The sequence below is a fragment of the Eriocheir sinensis genome, chromosome 3, assembly GCF_024679095.1.
Source record: "Eriocheir sinensis breed Jianghai 21 chromosome 3, ASM2467909v1, whole genome shotgun sequence".
NCBI lineage: Eukaryota > Metazoa > Arthropoda > Malacostraca > Decapoda > Varunidae > Eriocheir > Eriocheir sinensis.
Genome location: NC_066511.1, coordinates 17,344,422 through 17,361,154, shown reverse-complemented (window position 1 = coordinate 17,361,154; position 16,733 = coordinate 17,344,422). Strand labels below are relative to the sequence as shown.

General features: G+C 42.9%; 1 long non-coding RNA gene across 4 annotated transcripts in view; it reads right to left on the bottom strand.

Annotated features, from left to right (window-relative positions):
• Positions 1-992: 992 nt before the first annotated feature.
• The window catches only part of LOC127005831 (uncharacterized), a 227,046-nt gene continuing 211,305 nt past the window's right edge, over positions 993-16,733 (bottom strand). For 2 of the 4 annotated variants that reach the window (XR_007758944.1, XR_007758949.1), the window contains one exon: positions 995-1,231. This is a non-coding gene — a long non-coding RNA (uncharacterized LOC127005831). Of the gene's footprint in view, positions 1,232-16,733 lie in introns of all 4 variants that reach the window. The other 2 variants (XR_007758946.1, XR_007758943.1) reach the window with 2 other exon arrangements.

Below are 16,733 nucleotides of genomic sequence, written 5' to 3'. Positions count from 1 at the left end.
TAGGGCAGCGATTACCAAACACAGGAACTAACGATAAATCAGTCATAAACACACACACACACACACACACACACACATGAAAGGACTGATTGGCGGCAAAGATTATGACTGGTATTATCAAACGCTTCGGGTTCTCGTTACGACTATTTTTTTATGATTGGAGAGGAGCTATGCGTCGGGTTGTCACGAGTGCTTTTCCCGTTCATCGCGCGGAAGCCTTGCAAAACTACCGCCAGGCTCATGAAACAACCAACAGAAACTTAAATAACTTCCGAGAGCCTTTTATATAGATGTACTGAGGCTCCAAAGAGTTTACTAATAATGGACCTAGCATGCGCCGCCGCCGTGTCACTCTGGCCGCCGCGGGGGAGGGCTGAGCGGCCGAGAGTCCGAGACCCGCCGTCCGGGCGGTCCGGGCCGTCCCGCCGTTAGTATGCTCCAGCCGTTCGTCAGGTGAGGGTGCGGGATACACGCCGCCACAAATTGTTAGAGAAAGCCGCCCTGCCTCCATTGATCATAAGCCCCTGGAGGAGGAAATCACACGTCCCCGAAGAAGTTTGTTATTCATTTGATGACAAGTCTGCGTCATATCACACGCCCCCCAAAAGAGTACTATAATTTTCTGTCTTACCTCGCGTTTATATTACGCAAGGTACACGCAGACTGTCCTCAACCTCTCAATTTTTTAACATGACTCATCCAGCCATCCCGGTGCAGGAGACCAAACTTGCACGTCTAACGGTGAGGTCGTTCCCAGTTGACATCACTCGGCCTAGTTCACCCTTGTCGGCGCTGCGCCTCGTTCTGGCCGAAGTCAGGATGATTAAAGGACACGGAGCTGACACTAGCACATCTGCATGCATTCTTTGCCCCAGCGACCTAGTTATGCTTGATTGCAATAATGTATCTCCGCCATATCAGAGCACTTACGGAAGCACTGGTGTTACCTCCATTTTACTTACGTCACCTGCCTTTCTTACCTTTTGCACCTCCCTCTGTTGACATAGTTCCATCTCCTCCTCCTCCTCCTCCTCTTCTTCCTCCAGCTCCTTGTCTTCCTTCTCCTCTTCCTCCTTCCCTTTTTCTCTCTTCCCTAGTCGTCCTCCTTCAGTCCACTCTCGTTAACCCCCTTTCTTGTCCTTTGTTTCAATAATCTATCAAAGGGTCTTCTCCTGATCACACATTCAGGCTTCCCCCGCACCAGCTTGTTGTGTGCCCGTGTTATCGTTTTCTGTGGAGGTTGAAAGGGAGAGTATTAGCTATTCTATTTAACATCAGGAACAGACTAACTTTTGCATTACAGAAACAAGAAAAAATCATAATGAGAGAGAGAGAGAGAGAGAGAGAGAGAGAGAGAGAGAGAGAGAGAGAGAGAGAGAGAGAGAGAGAGAGAGAGAGAGAGATATTGGAGGTGTTACGTTTTGCAGGGATGTGTCGGGGAGATAAACATGTTATTCCCATCGTTATTCATTCCCCCGTTCTTTCAGCCTCTTTTCATCAGCCCGTCCCGCTGGTTGGAGCTATGCCTCGAGTTGACAATTATTATTACACCATATGGCTTATCACACACCTCCCTTTGCTCTTCGCCTTCAGGGATGAGGGTCCTTTCGCCTTACTTTTACGTAACGCCTTGCCATATTGAGGGAAAATTTGGTGGTAGATGAAGAGGCAATCACAATGGATACTGAGTGACACACACACACACACACACACACACACATTAGACGTATCAACAGAGGGTACAGGTGGCGGCACGCACGGCTTCTTCATCACCGTGTCTGCTGGTGACGGCCAATCATTCCTCACGTGAGGAGAGAGGGAGGGGAAAAAAGTTTTCTTGCAGCTGATGCGTCTCCGACCCGCTTCGCCTTTCAGCAACTACTCAGCAATGTTGGCTCACTTATCAAATATATGATAAGATCCAGTGTGTGTGTGTGTGTGTGTGTGTGTGTCAGGAAACTTCGACGTGTGAATTTCCCTTGTAGGTCTCTCTCTCTCTCTCTCTCTCTCTCTCTCTCCTAGGTAGCACACACATCCTTTTTCATTCCCCATCGTCGCCACTCTTCCCTCCTTCCCTTTTTGTCTTCCTTTCCCCTATAATTGTTCTTACGAAATTTCATTCTCCATTAACTCACAAAGTAATTACACCTCCATCAAGACTCCATTGTCCTGTCGCTGCCTCCCCTAAAAGCAAAGAGCAAGAGTTTGGGCTTTGAATGTATAAAGTAATATATAAAGTGCTTTACTCTCCCCCTGACAAATAATTCACGCCCAGACTCTACTCACTCGCCCACCACAGGGTCAAAAGGGGCTAACGGGACGGAGATGAGCACCGCCATCACGCGCAGATCTAGCGTATGCACTCACCTTTACCTTTATTTGTACTGGACACTACGCGGGAAACACAATATTAAGTGTTTAGATATTATATGTTTTGGTGTCCCCTTTCTCTGTCTGTCTGTCTTTTTCCTCTTCTCTTCTCTTCTCTTCTCTTCTCTTCTCTTCTCTTCTCTTCTCTTCTCTTCTCTTCTCTTCTCTTCTCTTCTCTTCTCTTCTCTTCTCTTCTCTTCTCTTCTCTTCTCTTCTCTTCTCTTCTCTTCTCTTCTCTTCTCTTCTCTTTCTCTTCTCTTCTCTTCTCTTCTCTTCTCTTCTCTTCTCTCTCTCTCTCTCTCTCTCTCTCTCTCTCTCTCTCTCTCTCTCGCGTTTCGTTTTCCCTCTCATAATCTTCTCCACTTCATAACTCTCCTTAATTTTCCCACGCAAGTCACTTTCACTCACCGTCTTCTCACCTTACGCAAAGCCAGCCCCGTTTTTCATTTACATTTCTTTTTTAATATTTTCTTTTACTGTTTCTGGCAACCTTTTCTTTTTTTTCTTTAATCTTCGTCGCCAAGGAAGCCGCCGACGCAACCGTCAGAGAGAGGGAAAAGAAATAATTCCTCCAGAAAAATCCCAAATCCCAGAAAAAATCTCGTCTGTTAATTACAAGTTTGCTGCAAGCCCCAAATATATGCTGCGAGGGAAGGGGAAGGAGGGAGTAGGAGGAAGAGGGGAAGGAGGAAGAGGAGGAGGAAAGTGGATAAGAAATATGAAGAGGACGAGGAAGAAAAAGAGAAAGTTGTGACTGAAGACGTGGAGGAATAGAAAGAGACAAGAAAAGGAGAAAAAATAGGACAATGAGGAGGAGGAGGAAGAGGAGAGAGAGGAAAAATGAAAAAGAGAAGGCGGAGGAGGAGAAGGAAAAGGAGGAGGAGGAGATGGAGGAGGGAGGCCAGTTCTCGGCTATATTTATTATTATTATTTTTTTTCATTATTATAAATTTTGATGTGGAAAGTAAGAAAGTCTGTCGAGAGCTAGCTGGACTTCTCTCTGGTGTTAAGAGAGAATAGAGAAACATCGAGGGATTGTCAGACCATTGTTCTAAGAGTGGTCAGGGAACTGTCAAGGGGCATCATCGCGTGGGTCGTCAGGAGTTGTCAGGCCATGTTCTAGCAGAGTGATCAGGAACTGTGTGTGTGTGTGTGTGTGTGTGTGTGTGTGTGTGTGTATAAATTGCATATTGTCCACGATTTGCTGCGTGTGTCTTTTTAATCATCCTCTTTAAGTGCGGCGGTGAAGGTCAAAGGGTGAGGAGGAGGAGGAGCAGGCAGGAGAGGAAGGCAGGCGGAAGGGCGGCGGGCAGCAGCATCAGCAGCATCATGTGACTAATCGGGGTCATCCGTCTCGCCTTCTTTTTGTGGCGTCAGGAGGAAAGTTTATCAGTCCTTCAAGTCCACGAGAAAAGTTTTGTCTCTTGTCTGACGGAAAGGATGAGCTTCTTTTTTTTTTTCATGCGTTTGAAGGAAAGCAATACATCATGAAGTAATACAACCTCTCACACACTCATTCTTTCTTTCTCTATGTCTGTCTCTCACTAAAGGATCATAAACATAGTCTGGATGAACGACAAAGGAAGTTATCTCACACACATCTTCAAGGAACACGAATAGAGAGAAAAAAACATGTAAGGTAAGAAAGCTCTCGTTTACGAAGTTATTGCCACGCAAGCAGAACACTTCGCCTCATCTCCAATGGTTTTCCTTTTCAAGACCTAAAATACAGAAGAATAGGAAAACATGTCGTAGAGCAAGAACACAACTGTTATAAATTGTACTAAATCATTACACACACGACAACAGAAGCTAAGCATAACCATACCAAACACAACAAAACGTAATTATAAAGGAGATACCTAATACAGGAATATCTACAGAGGAAAAGCTAAACATAATAAAACTGAGGCAAAATATAACTATACTCCTGAACAAACACACTAATAAGGTCAATGTCATCCGCGGGAGACAATACTAATGCAACAATACGGCTCCACCTAACTCCTCGGCTTTACCCTCGGACCCTCAGAATAAATGTCCGCCCGTAATTGCGTCATACATCATAAGATTCGGGTCAGCATAGATAAGGAAGGGAGCTGACTGAGGGTTGGAGGAGCAGCATCGAGCAGGGAGATCTCCTTTCCCTTTTTGCGTTTGTATGTGGAAAGAGTTTTGGTTTATGAAGCGGAGGAGGGAGTGAAATGAAGAGAAATAAGCACCACTGCAACGTAAGGGAGAGTCAGAGAAGGAAATATGAAGTAAAAGGTCGCTCCATCTCCATTTTAAGGTTTCCAGCGCTTCATCATCTTATTTCCCTCGCAGTTTTTCCTATTAAAGATTTTGGTCATGATTTTTTTTTTTACCGTTTCCATCTTGACTATGTGTTGGTAAAGGTTTCCTGCATTTTTGGCTTTCCTGTACTTTGATTTTGTAGCCGTAACGAAGGGGAAATGACAGGAACGAATAGGGGAAGAGGACGCGAAGGAGAAAATGGAAGGAACAGGGAGGAAAGGAGAGGAATGTGATTTGAATACATGGCAGTCGCAATCTGGCCTTTCCGTCTCCATATTTTGGGTACGTAACGCTAAAAACATTGGACTTTTCCCGTATTTTCGCTTTCAAGACTTTGATTGGAATTTCTTTTTAATCTCCGCTTGACTCTCTATTGGCAAAGGGTTCTTCTAATTGGACCCTCCTGTACCTCATGACCTTAAGCTCGTCTTCATCTGCAGTTTCTTACAGTTAAGCCTCCTCAGCTCTGCCGCTATGGTTGTTAGAACGGCTTTGTGGCCTTGGACGGGTTTTGGTGCTGGTTGAGAGGTTGAGTGAACATTCACCGGACTCCTGCTTCGCATATGAACATGAATGCGCACTGTGGGGAGGGAGAGTAAAGCTAAATTTAGGGGCATACACCAAGCCGCGCATGGCCTCGGTGCTCATCTCCATATCATTGGCCCTTGAGTTTGTGGTAAGAACCTATTACCTCGTGACACTGGGCAAGTATGACATCCAGGTAACCACAGTTTGCCTTCCCCAGGTTTCCCCAAATATTCATTCAGAGACAAGACCAAAGCAGGATGAACAGCTGGGTGAGTTGGGCGCCGACTATTCCGGGTCGGGATCGCACCGGAATCCGTTAATTCATAGCTTGGTGTGCTTCTCACTACACCGCAGGAGGCTCACAGAGGAGTTCGAGCGAGAGATAATAGTATACTTTTATTATCAGGCAAGAAATGGCTTTTATATTAGAGTTGTAACAAATCAATAATAAAAAAAGAACGAGGGAATCTCAACTACATAAACCTACAAGTTTCCCGATGGTTCGAAATATTTTGGCATTTTCCGTTTTTCTTCTCCCAGCCCCCCAAGGCGTGTTGTGGGTGTATATCAAACCTCGATGGATGCGAGGAAAAAGAGTAAAAAGGAAGAGGAGGGAAGGAAAAATAGAAAACGAAGCTGTTTTCCCTTCCAGACGCACCGCCTCCACCGCGGCCTCTCAGCCCGGCCACACTTCGCCCTCACTGCTGTGACGCAAATCCCCGCCATTCCTTGCCTGGTCATGCCATAACCAGGTTGCCGCCGCCGCCGAGGCCCGCTAACAACAGTGGACTCAGCCAACCTTGCAGCGAGGCATGAGGCAGGAATAACCACATTGGAGCTTTGTGCAGAGGCCCCACCCAGCCACGCAGCCAGCCACTCATCAGCCAGCCAACCACCCTTCCAGCCAGCCACCCAACCAGCCAGCCAGCCAGCCAAGCCCAACAATGCAGGTAGCCCGGGACGCGATTCTGGCATTACAAAAGAGTATTACTAGAGGACAGCAAAATAATGCTACAATTCCGCGTCTCATGTCATGGAGTGGAGGCCGCACCGGGTGACAGTGGACGGAAAAGGGTGAAACTGCTTGCTGCCGTGATGACTTGTTTTACATATATTTTGTCAGGGTGTGTGTGTGTGTGTGTGTGTGTGTTTAAATAAAGGTGTGATAGTAAGAGGTATGATGATGTTCGGTGGTATGTGTGGGTGTAGCGAGTAGCCTAATGGGTGATGTGGTGGTGTGTGCATAGTTGGGTGTCTTCCTATGTGCTAATGTGAGGCGGTGGTGTATGAGGTATGGGGAATAGGGGTGTCATGGTTTGTGTGTAATGGTGTAGTAGCGCATATGTATGGGACGAAAGGGTGTGATGCAGTGGTGGTGGAACGTGGCGGTATATAGTGTACATGTGGTGTGTGTGGTGTGGTATAGCAGTGCCTCTCGTGTTGTGTTGTGTTGTGCTGTGTTTGCATAAAGTGGCGGGTTGCTGCATGCTGACCAGGGCAGGGCAAGCCGGGAACGGTTTAGTGTACATAATACTGTTTCCGCGCGCCATGATATGTGTGATGAATAGAGTGATAACATTAAACCTGATTCAAGCCTATCCCGCGACCCGTGTTGGCGCCCGAATTCCATAAATAACCGAATCAATAAACGAAAGCAAACCGAATCAACAAATTAATGAATGGCCCAAAAGTTTGAATTATTGGTGAAACAAGAGCAAATAAAACTGGTATGAGAGAGAGAGAGAGAGAGAGAGAGAGAGAGAGAGAGAGAGAGAGAGAGAGAGAGAGAGAGAGAGAGAGAGAGAGAGAGAGAGAGAGAGAGATACCATATATCTACGATCAAAATGGATGGAAGTGTGTAGAGACGAGAACAGGAAAGAGGGCAAAGTGCTGGAAACTCTTGACGTCCATCGCTGTGCTTGTCTAATGTCGCGATAAAGAACGAAATATGGACCTGGCTATCGGAAACGGACCAAGTAGGACGTGATAAAACAAATAATTCGTGTAACTGATGAATAAAGACATGTGTGTGCAACCGTATACTATCATTAAGTTATTTCTACTCACTCCAACTCCCCGCTTCGTGCTGTGAATCCTAAGGTCAAAATATCAAGTTGGAATATAAATGCTTTCGGGCTCTGGAGTTTTTCTTCTTTTATATTTCCGTTGCGATGCACTCAGTGGGTTTCTTCCTTCCTGCCATTTATCTCCCGCCCTGTCACCATTTGGGTAACGTAAGAGGAGGTGTGTCTCGGATTTTGTATGAAATTTACGTATATTTTCCTTTCCATCTCTGGCGAGCGCTCCTCCGATGAGGCTGTAAGGGTAAAGGCTGGAAAGGCGTTGCTTTACATTTTTTTCTTCTCTTGAATATTTGAATCAAGTCTGCCTCCCTGCAGTTCTTGTTCGGAAGAGGAAAGTTTTCAATTGAAGGCAGGTATCGATTTTTTTTCTTACATTCAACAGCAATGCGCCTGATAACTTCATTGTCATCATATCAAACGCGTTACTAGATTAATTCTTTCCCGCCTAATAAATATCAAACACAAACAATTTATGTTCAGAAAATAGTACAGAAGAGATTGTTTCCACGTAACTGAATCAATCTAGTTACTGCGGACTCCTTTGTGACAAGGAAGGGCTTCAGGTTGTTGTAACTTCAAATACATTTAGAGATCGAGGAAAGTTTTCCCTGCAACCCGCTACTGGAGTTGGGAGTTCCACGATCAAGCTGGATGTTTCTTTCCTTTCAGAGAACAAAATTGCATTTGAACATTCACTGGTAGCCTTTAATGCAAGATTCATTTTTGTGGTAACTTTGTAAACGAATCCCAAAGCCGCGTTTGCTTGCCTTCACTCGGTATTCTAAACTTTTCCGGGTGGCAAGAGCAGGGGATTCCCCGAAGTGTGGTTACATTTACAGATTCCTTGGTGACGTGTGTGTGTGTGTGTGTGTGTGTGTGTGTGTGTGTGTGTGTGTGTGTGTGTGTGTGTGTGTGTGTGTGTGTGTGTGTTTTTGGTTGATTTCATCTTAGCACGTAGAATGAGATATTTATGTATGGAGTGAGAGGCCACGGCTCGCACGCAGTTCGCCCTATGATCGACATACACGCAGACTACTAGGAAATGCTGCGCTTAACGACGATAACGGATATGAACTTTGTTTCTTTCAGCACATTTTGATATACAGGAGCAGCGAGTAGCGGGCTTTTTTTTTTATTGCTGTTTCCTTTTTTTTGTGCCCTTGTGTCTCTCCTTTGCTGTAAAAAAATAAAATAAAATAAAACACAGGAACAACGTTTCGAAATGGATTTTCCTGCCTTATGACGCTTCCTCCTCCTCCTCCTTCTCCTCCTCCTCTTTCTCCGCTTCCTCTTCCTCTCTTCCTCTTTATTTTCGTCTTCCTTTTCCTCCTCTTCCTCCTCCTCCTTCTCCTCCTCCTCTCTTTCATTTGCAATTAGGATCCAGAAGCAGTAATCATGAGCATACCAGAGGGAGTGTTATCCATGAATAATTATCGGGCGAAAACTTAATTAACCTGACTATGAGGTGTAGCTTTGGGCCTCCAGCTACAAGAAGGACATGAAGCTGTTTGGACTGGACGCTCCCCGGAACTAACACCATACATTAGGACACGTTCATTAGTGTTTTTTTTTTTTTTGCCTTTGAGCTGCTTCCTTCACTGAAAAAAAAGACAGCCGTGCGAGTAAAGTCTTGCTCTTCAGATCCTTCTCCTCGGCGTTGTATCAGCAAGCGACAGACCTCGGACACTGTCAGTTTTATTTTTGTATAGTTATAGATCACTGGAACAAGTTTGCTGGAGATAATTCGTATAAGAAAGATGAACACGCTTGGACATTAAATCGACTTCCACTTTCTAATTTTTGTTTTTGTTTCCTGGCGCTCGTCCTTTTCTTCCTCTTCCTCCTCCAGTCTCTCGCTCTCCCCCTTGTCCTTGTCCTTGTCTTCATCCTCCTCGTCCTTGTCCTTCTGTTCCTTCTTCTCTTTCTTTATTTCTTCCTTCTTTTCCTTTTATTTCTGCTTTACATCCTCCTTCACATTTACCTCTTTCTCCTTGTCCTTCTCTTCCTCCTCCTTATTCTTTATCTCTTCCTGCTCCTTCTTTTTTTATCTCTACTTCTTTCTCCATATTTATCTCTTTCTCCTCGTCTTTCTCTTCCTCTTCTTCATTTTTCATCTGCTCCTCCTCTTCCCTTTATTCCTACTTTTCTTCCTCCTCCACTATTTTACCTCTTCCTCCACGTCCTCTCGATTTCCTCTTCCTCTTTCTGCTTTACTTCCTTCCTGCTTCTCCTCCTCCTCCTCCTCCTCCTCCTCGTTCTTGTCCTCCTCCTTCAAGGTAGTATCGTTTTACATCACCCTCACCGGCAGACCGGTTGCTCCAATCTCTCTCTCTCTCTCTCTCTCTCTCTCTCTCTCTCTCTCTCTCTCTCTCTCTCTCTCTCTCTCATACAATTTTCTGTTTATTTTCACGTTTTTCGCACTTTTGATTTATTTCTCACTTTTATCCATTCTTCCTCCTTCCCCCGTTTTCACTTTTGCATTCCTATTTCTCCATTTTCCATCTTCAGTTTATCTCTTCCTTCCCTACGTGCCAGTATTCTCTTTCCCTTTCTTTTTCCACTAACTTTCCCTCACCATCCATTTCCCCTCACCATTTCTCTCCCCTTTCGCTCTTTCTCTGTCTCTCTCTTTTGTTTCTCTCCTTCACCGAGTCCTCCATCTTTTCATTTGCCAACTTCCCCGTCTCTCCTCCTATCCACTTCTGGTGCATTTTTCTCTCTTCCTTCCTTCGCGTCGTCCACTTTCTCTTTTCTTTTTATCCTGCGGCAACACAAAACTCTTTCCTCCTCTTCCTCCTCGTCCTTTTCCATCTCCTTGCTAATCTTTTCTATGCCTTTCTCGGTGTGTGTGTGTGTGTGTGTGTGTGTGTGTGTGTGTGTGTGTGTGTGTGTGTGTGTGTGTGTGTTTCTGTTCCTCTGTGTTGATATATCTTTCCTGCTGCCAGTCTCTGTTTCTTACATCCGCCTGTGTACTGCATGTCTACATATCGGTGCTTCCGTCCTCCTCTTGTAGTCATCCGTTTTCCATTTTCCAACTTCTGCTTATCCTTTCCTTCTCTACGCGTCAATATTTATTTTTCCCTTTCTTTCTCCACTAACTTTCCCTTACTACCCACTGCATTTTTCTCTCTCCCTCTTTATCTTTTACCCTTCACCAACATATTCAATAATTCACAAACACAAATAACAGAAAGAAAAAGCAAAACACTAAGCGATTATGGAAAGGACGCTGAAATACAAAGGGTGCCGTTGGAGAGGCAATACTTCACATCATCATCTGATCTGATCTGAATTATCATCAAATATACTGGAAGATGCTGCACACTAGTCAGCATAAATGGATATCCTGACAGGGCTGAATACAGAGATTTTTTTAAGGACAGATCCCTCGCATAGTAATTCTCTTTAGGGATTTTTTTTTCTTGCCAGGCAGCAAAGCGAACACTCATCCACCGTTAAAGAGAAACTGAACCATCCTTCTTTAGGTTCTAGCCTCCCCCCTCACACAATACGCTCTACAATGGTGCCTTGAATCTCTAATGGGCCTATCTTCTTCTCTGGGGTCTGGGTTCTTCTGAAAAAAAAAGCCCCTCGCAACTCTAAGAATGGACGCTAATCCCGCCTTTCTTTCTGCATGTTTAATGTTCACCCCGCGGCCAAAAAGGGCTCCACCATTGGTGGTCTGAGTCTGTCAATGTCGGTCGTGTCCTCCGTCAAAGGGCGTGTGCTCTAAGGACAACCCTTCAGTATTCCTGCACCTGTCTCTTGCTTACCTGACCTGTCTCAACCGTGAACACAGCAAACGGGTATTTTATTCCTAGTTAATCACTACCTATTCAGGCTCACTTGTATACGCCATCGCCAGACGTTGAAGATGGCTGGGAATTATACTTATTAAGGTGTAGGTTACATGACATTAGTGTGTTTTGAGCGGCCGTAGTGATATTGAATCAACTCCTCAATGAATGCACAAAGGCAGAATGCCGAGCTAATAGAACAATACCTGGAAATGTTACAATATCGTTCTAAAAAGTAATCAGCGCAAGTTAAGGTTATATGATTCAGGAAGGCAAATGTTAGACATCATGGTGGATATGCGTCACAGTCTTCCCTCTCATCTTAGGATTTTGCAAGTGAGAGATAATTCAACCGTGACTTATGAAATTAGTTTATACCGTCCAGTTGCAAAATTATTTCGCAAAAGGTTAGCAAATTCATTAATCACGAAGCCACCGTCGAGCCAGAGGAAAGAGGAAAAACATATGGAGCAAATACAACATATTAAGCCCGAGTTATTAAAGCAGGAGCAAACAATTCACTTTTTTTTTTTAGATTATCATATTAAATGAGCCGGAAACTTTAATTACGTACCTTTCTTTGTTTGCACAGTAAGTCCAGCAATGGAAGTGGAGCAAAAACTAACGCAAAAGAAAATTATGAACCATTCCCCCAAAGCCGGAAAGCGAACTAAAAACAAGTTAAGAAAGCAGAAACATAATATCTCCCACAAACAATATCCTTACTAGCACTACTTCTCGGAGAATGGTGCAAGCTTCCGGAGTACCTGGAAACGTTACAGTATCGCACATTCAACATAATTATCAGAAGTGCATCATTACCCGAACGAGGAAAGTATTTGCTGAAGTGTGGAGCTCATGGCCTTGGTTGTTATCTGGAATGAGGTTGCAAGTCTCTCTCTCTCTCTCTCTCTCTCTCTCTCTCTCTCTCTCTCTCTCTCTCTCTCTCTCTCTCTCTCTCTCTCTCTCTCTCTCTCTCTCTCTCTCTCTCTCTCTCTCTCTCTCTCTCTCTCTCTCTCTCTCTCTCTCTCTCTCGGCAATGTGTGTTTGTTTCCTTCTCCGAGGATTCAACGTTAGCGAGCTGTGATTAATTTCGCTGCCTTAATTTCTCCTTTTTTTGCTCTCACATCTTGTTTATTTTTTTCCCCTCATTAGCGGCAAAGCGTCAGGAAAACAAGATTTCATCCAACCAGTCGGGGAAAGTTTAGGTGTTTGGATTGACTTTATAAACAGCTCAGATCAGGCGAGGTGTTCCACGTGCCTCATTGTTTTTTCTCTCTCGATGACACTTTGCGAACGAGGAACAATGGCATAAAACTCAAATGTAGACAAGTAAATTCAGACTGCACCAAATTTTTCTTCACCAACGTTGTAGTGCGAGAATGAAATAAGCTCCCACTTTCAATGGTCCAGTGAACTTAATATTAACTAGAGTTGAAATGCAACGTTTTGGAGCCATGATTAATGTAGAATCAATTAGGTTTAAGGACAGACCACCTAGTCTGGACCATGGGGTCTGTATGGTCTGATTTTCTATGTAAATTCTCTCTCTCTCTCTCTCTCTCTCTCTCTCTCTCTCTCTCTCTCTCTCTCTCTCTCTCTCTCTCTCTCTCTCGGCAGGTGTGTTTGTTTCCTTCTCCGAGAATTCAGCGTTAGCGAGCTGCCATAACTTTTCCTTATTTGCTTTTACATCATGGGTTTTTTCCCTCATTAGCGGTTAAGCGTCAGGAAAACAAGATTTCATCCAACCAGTCGGGGAAAGTTTAGGTGTTTGGATTGACTTTATAAACAGCTTAGATCGAGGGAGGTGCTCCACGTGCCTCATTTTTTTTTTCTGGCAAGAGTTATCGTGTGTCACCCTATTGGATACGTTATGTTATATAAACTAGAATCATGATGCTGTTTTGTAGTTTCTATTTCTCTCTTAGGGAATCGATCTTTCTTAATATTCCCAATGGGGTTTTATTTATATTTTAGTTTTGAGGTGTAAATAGCTCCTGAGCTGACGAAAAATCATATGTTGGAAAATAAAGGATGTTGGTTTAACTGTAAAGTAATTGCAACGATGACAATCACGATGACGATGATGATTTCGGTGGTTCAAATACCAACGATAACAACCACACTATTGACGCCTACAGCAGTAACAAGAGCAACAACGGGAGCAACGCCAGCAACGAAGACGACAACAACAACAACAACAACAACAATAACAATAACAACAACAACAACAATAATGACAATAACAACAACAACAACAACAACAACAGCAACAAGAATCGTCGGAATTTCCAGAGTCACCTTTACGTCACCTCCAGTTGTCTTTCCATATTAATTTACTCGACCTTCACAGGATGACACGCAGTAATATAATAGGTCATACTTAAACAAACTGAAATAATCCAGCCATTATCCCAACCACTTCAGCCCAAACATTTTAGTAAGTTTAATGCGTGTTTGCTACCATTCTTAAGAAAAAAAAAATAGCACGCAGGAGGGCAGGTTGTAAATATTGTTGAATTTTGTACTCTCCGCTGTTATCTACATTTATTGTCTACATTGCTTTCTCGAGTTACAGTTAGCAGAAGTATATGCAACGTGAAATGAAAGCAAAGTGACTGAATTCAAACGTAATCATAATGGAATGGCGCTTCCGAGAAAACGCTCCAGAAAAATACGTCTGAGCTATAAATAAAACCCCATTGGGAATATTAAGAAAGATCAATTCCCTAAGAGAGAAATAGAAACTACAAAACAGCATCATGATTCTAGTCTATATAACATAACGTATCCAATAGGGTGACACACTTTAACTCTTGCCAGAAAAAAAATGAGGCACGTGGAGCACCTCGCCCGATCTAAGCTGTTTATAAAGTCAATCCAAACACCTAAACTTTCTGGAAGAGCTCCTACGGTGGACGAGACAAAAGCTCATGTGCATTACAGAACATAAATACGGAACGAATATATCCAAGAGTTAAATCCACATACGCAGATACCTTTTAGAGAAGTGAGACCGTAAAGAAGAAATACATCGGTTGATTGCAAAGTCATGTCTCGAAAAAAACATCGATTTCAGTGAAGCCAAAAAATGCGAGAGAAATGCACAGCGAATAGACCTGAAATAGATCATTACGGCTTAGACTGAAGTGGCTGTAGGAATTCAGAATCTGTATCTTTCTATCTACCTATATCTACCCATCTATCTGTCTATCTATTCATCCATCCATCTATCCATCCATCCATCCATTCATCCATTTATCTACTTATCTGTCTATCTATGTCTATCTATCTATCTATCTCTACCCATCGATCTGTCTATCTATTCATCCATCCATCTATCCATCCATCCATCATCCATCCATGCATCCATTTATTTACTTATCTGTCTATCTACGTATGTCTATCTATCTATCTATCTATATTTATATAAGATTGGGACAAACATCCTAGGTACTCATACCTTAAGGAAACAATAATTATCCAATACTTTACTGAAGCGAATGGGAAAGACATAAGAGAGAGAACGAGGGAACCAAAACGCAGTCACAGGGGACTCACTAACTCGGATTCGGAGAGAGAGGAAAAAAACTAAAGAAGTATTATGACAGTTTGTTTTAGCAAGCCTTAAAAAACCCTGGAGCAACTAACGAAATAAAAATAGTAAATGCATATCGAATGGCAAGGGAGAGGGAGAGAGAATCCGAGCGTAATTAGAAGGGATGCCATTGTTTTAACGAACACGAAAAATAAAAGTGGAAGAGGATCAACTTACTTAGATTCCAAGACTTAGGAAAACCTCCTCTAACTTACGGGATCGAGGAATAAATGTGGATACTAAGGAGAGAATGAGAGAATCCTGCTGAGACCATTAGATAATTATTATACGGAGGCCGGGGAGAAAAAAGAAGAAAGTGGATCAACTCATTTAGATTTCAAGTAAATGTAGATACTAAACAGAGACAGAGAGAATCCTGCCGTGGGGGAAAGGGGGGGGAGGAGGAGGAGGAGGAGGAGGAGGAGGAGGAAGATAACAAAGAGGTGGAGGAGAAGGAGCAGGAGGAGAAGTTGGAGAAAGAGGAGATATAAGTTGTGTATGTGGTCGTAGAGATGATGATGATGATGAAGATGATGATGATGATGGTGGTGGTGGTGGTGGCGGTGGTGGTTCAGATTACGGTGGTGTTGCAAATAATTAGAAAGAGAAAGAGAAGATGAAGATGAAGAACATGATAATGATGATGAATAAGAAGAACACAGAAGGACACAGTAGAACAGAATTTGGAGTCCGGGAATAGACAGACAGATATATATATATATATATATATATATATATATATATATATATATATATATATATATATATATATATATATATATATATATATATATATATATATATATATATATATATATATATATATATATATATATATATATATATATATATATATATATATATATATATATATATATATATATATATATATATATATATATATATATATATATATATATATATATACGATTTTCCTCACACATGTTCTACGCACAGGATTTCTTAGAAAACAATCTTCCAGCGAAATTAATGTTTATTGCAAAGACGAGGCGGCACACGTTCCCGGTCGCGGGGAAGAATATAATTTGCGAAGATTTCCCGGCATATGAAAGGGAGGATGAGAGAAGGAGGAAGAGAAAGAGGAGGAGAAAGAGGAGGAGGAGGAGGAGGAGGACGTGGAAGAGTTAGAGGAGGAATAAAATGACAAACGATATGGATAAAGAGGATACGAAGGACGACAGTGAAGAAGGAAAGAAAAAAAAGGTAACAAGAGGAAACACAAAAAAGACGAAAAAAAAAGAATGTTTAAAGAATGGGAAAAAATATAATATGAAAAAGGGATGAACAGAGAAATAAGAAAAAGGTTAAAACGGGTGATTAAGTGAATGAGACGACAAAAGGAATAATTGGAAAAGAGAGAGAGAGAGGGAAGAATGAGGAGAAATCTATAGAGAAATGAAGGAGAAAATAAGGAAGGAAGGAAGAGAGGATAGAACATGAGACGAAGAAGAGAAAATCGGAAGGAAGAGGAAAAAACAACAACGAGGAAGAAAGGATAAGAGGGTGTGACAGAAAGTGAGAAAAGGAGGAATTAGAAAGGAAGGGAGAGAATAAAAGAATAGGTTAGGAGATGGAGGGAATATTTGACGTAAGGAAACAGAGGAAAGAAAAAGGGAAAAAGTCTCTGTCTGTCTGTCTCTCATTTAGATGTTACCTCTCAAGTGAAATAACCTCCACTGAGCGTCCTTATGTGTAATGCTATTCTTTCAACGTCAAGTCTTTCATTGTGGGACGGGAGGCATTGTGTGAGTTTGGGTACTGTCTTTGTTTTGTCCTTATATACCACTGCCGCTAGTGATCAATGTGAGTGTATGTGTGTGTGTGTGTGTGGGGGGGGGGGGCGGTTCGTGTGTATCTGGGGGGAAGGGGGGGGGGCTGTGTTTGTTTGTTTGTTTGTTTGTGTGTGTGTGTGTGTGTGTGTGTGTGTGTGTGTGTGTGTGTGTGTGTGTGTGTCTCCTGCTTACTCACTCCACACATGTTCCTGCCTCACGAAAACATTTGGGCTACGGAAAAGAAAGCAACCTCTAGAGAACGCTCTGC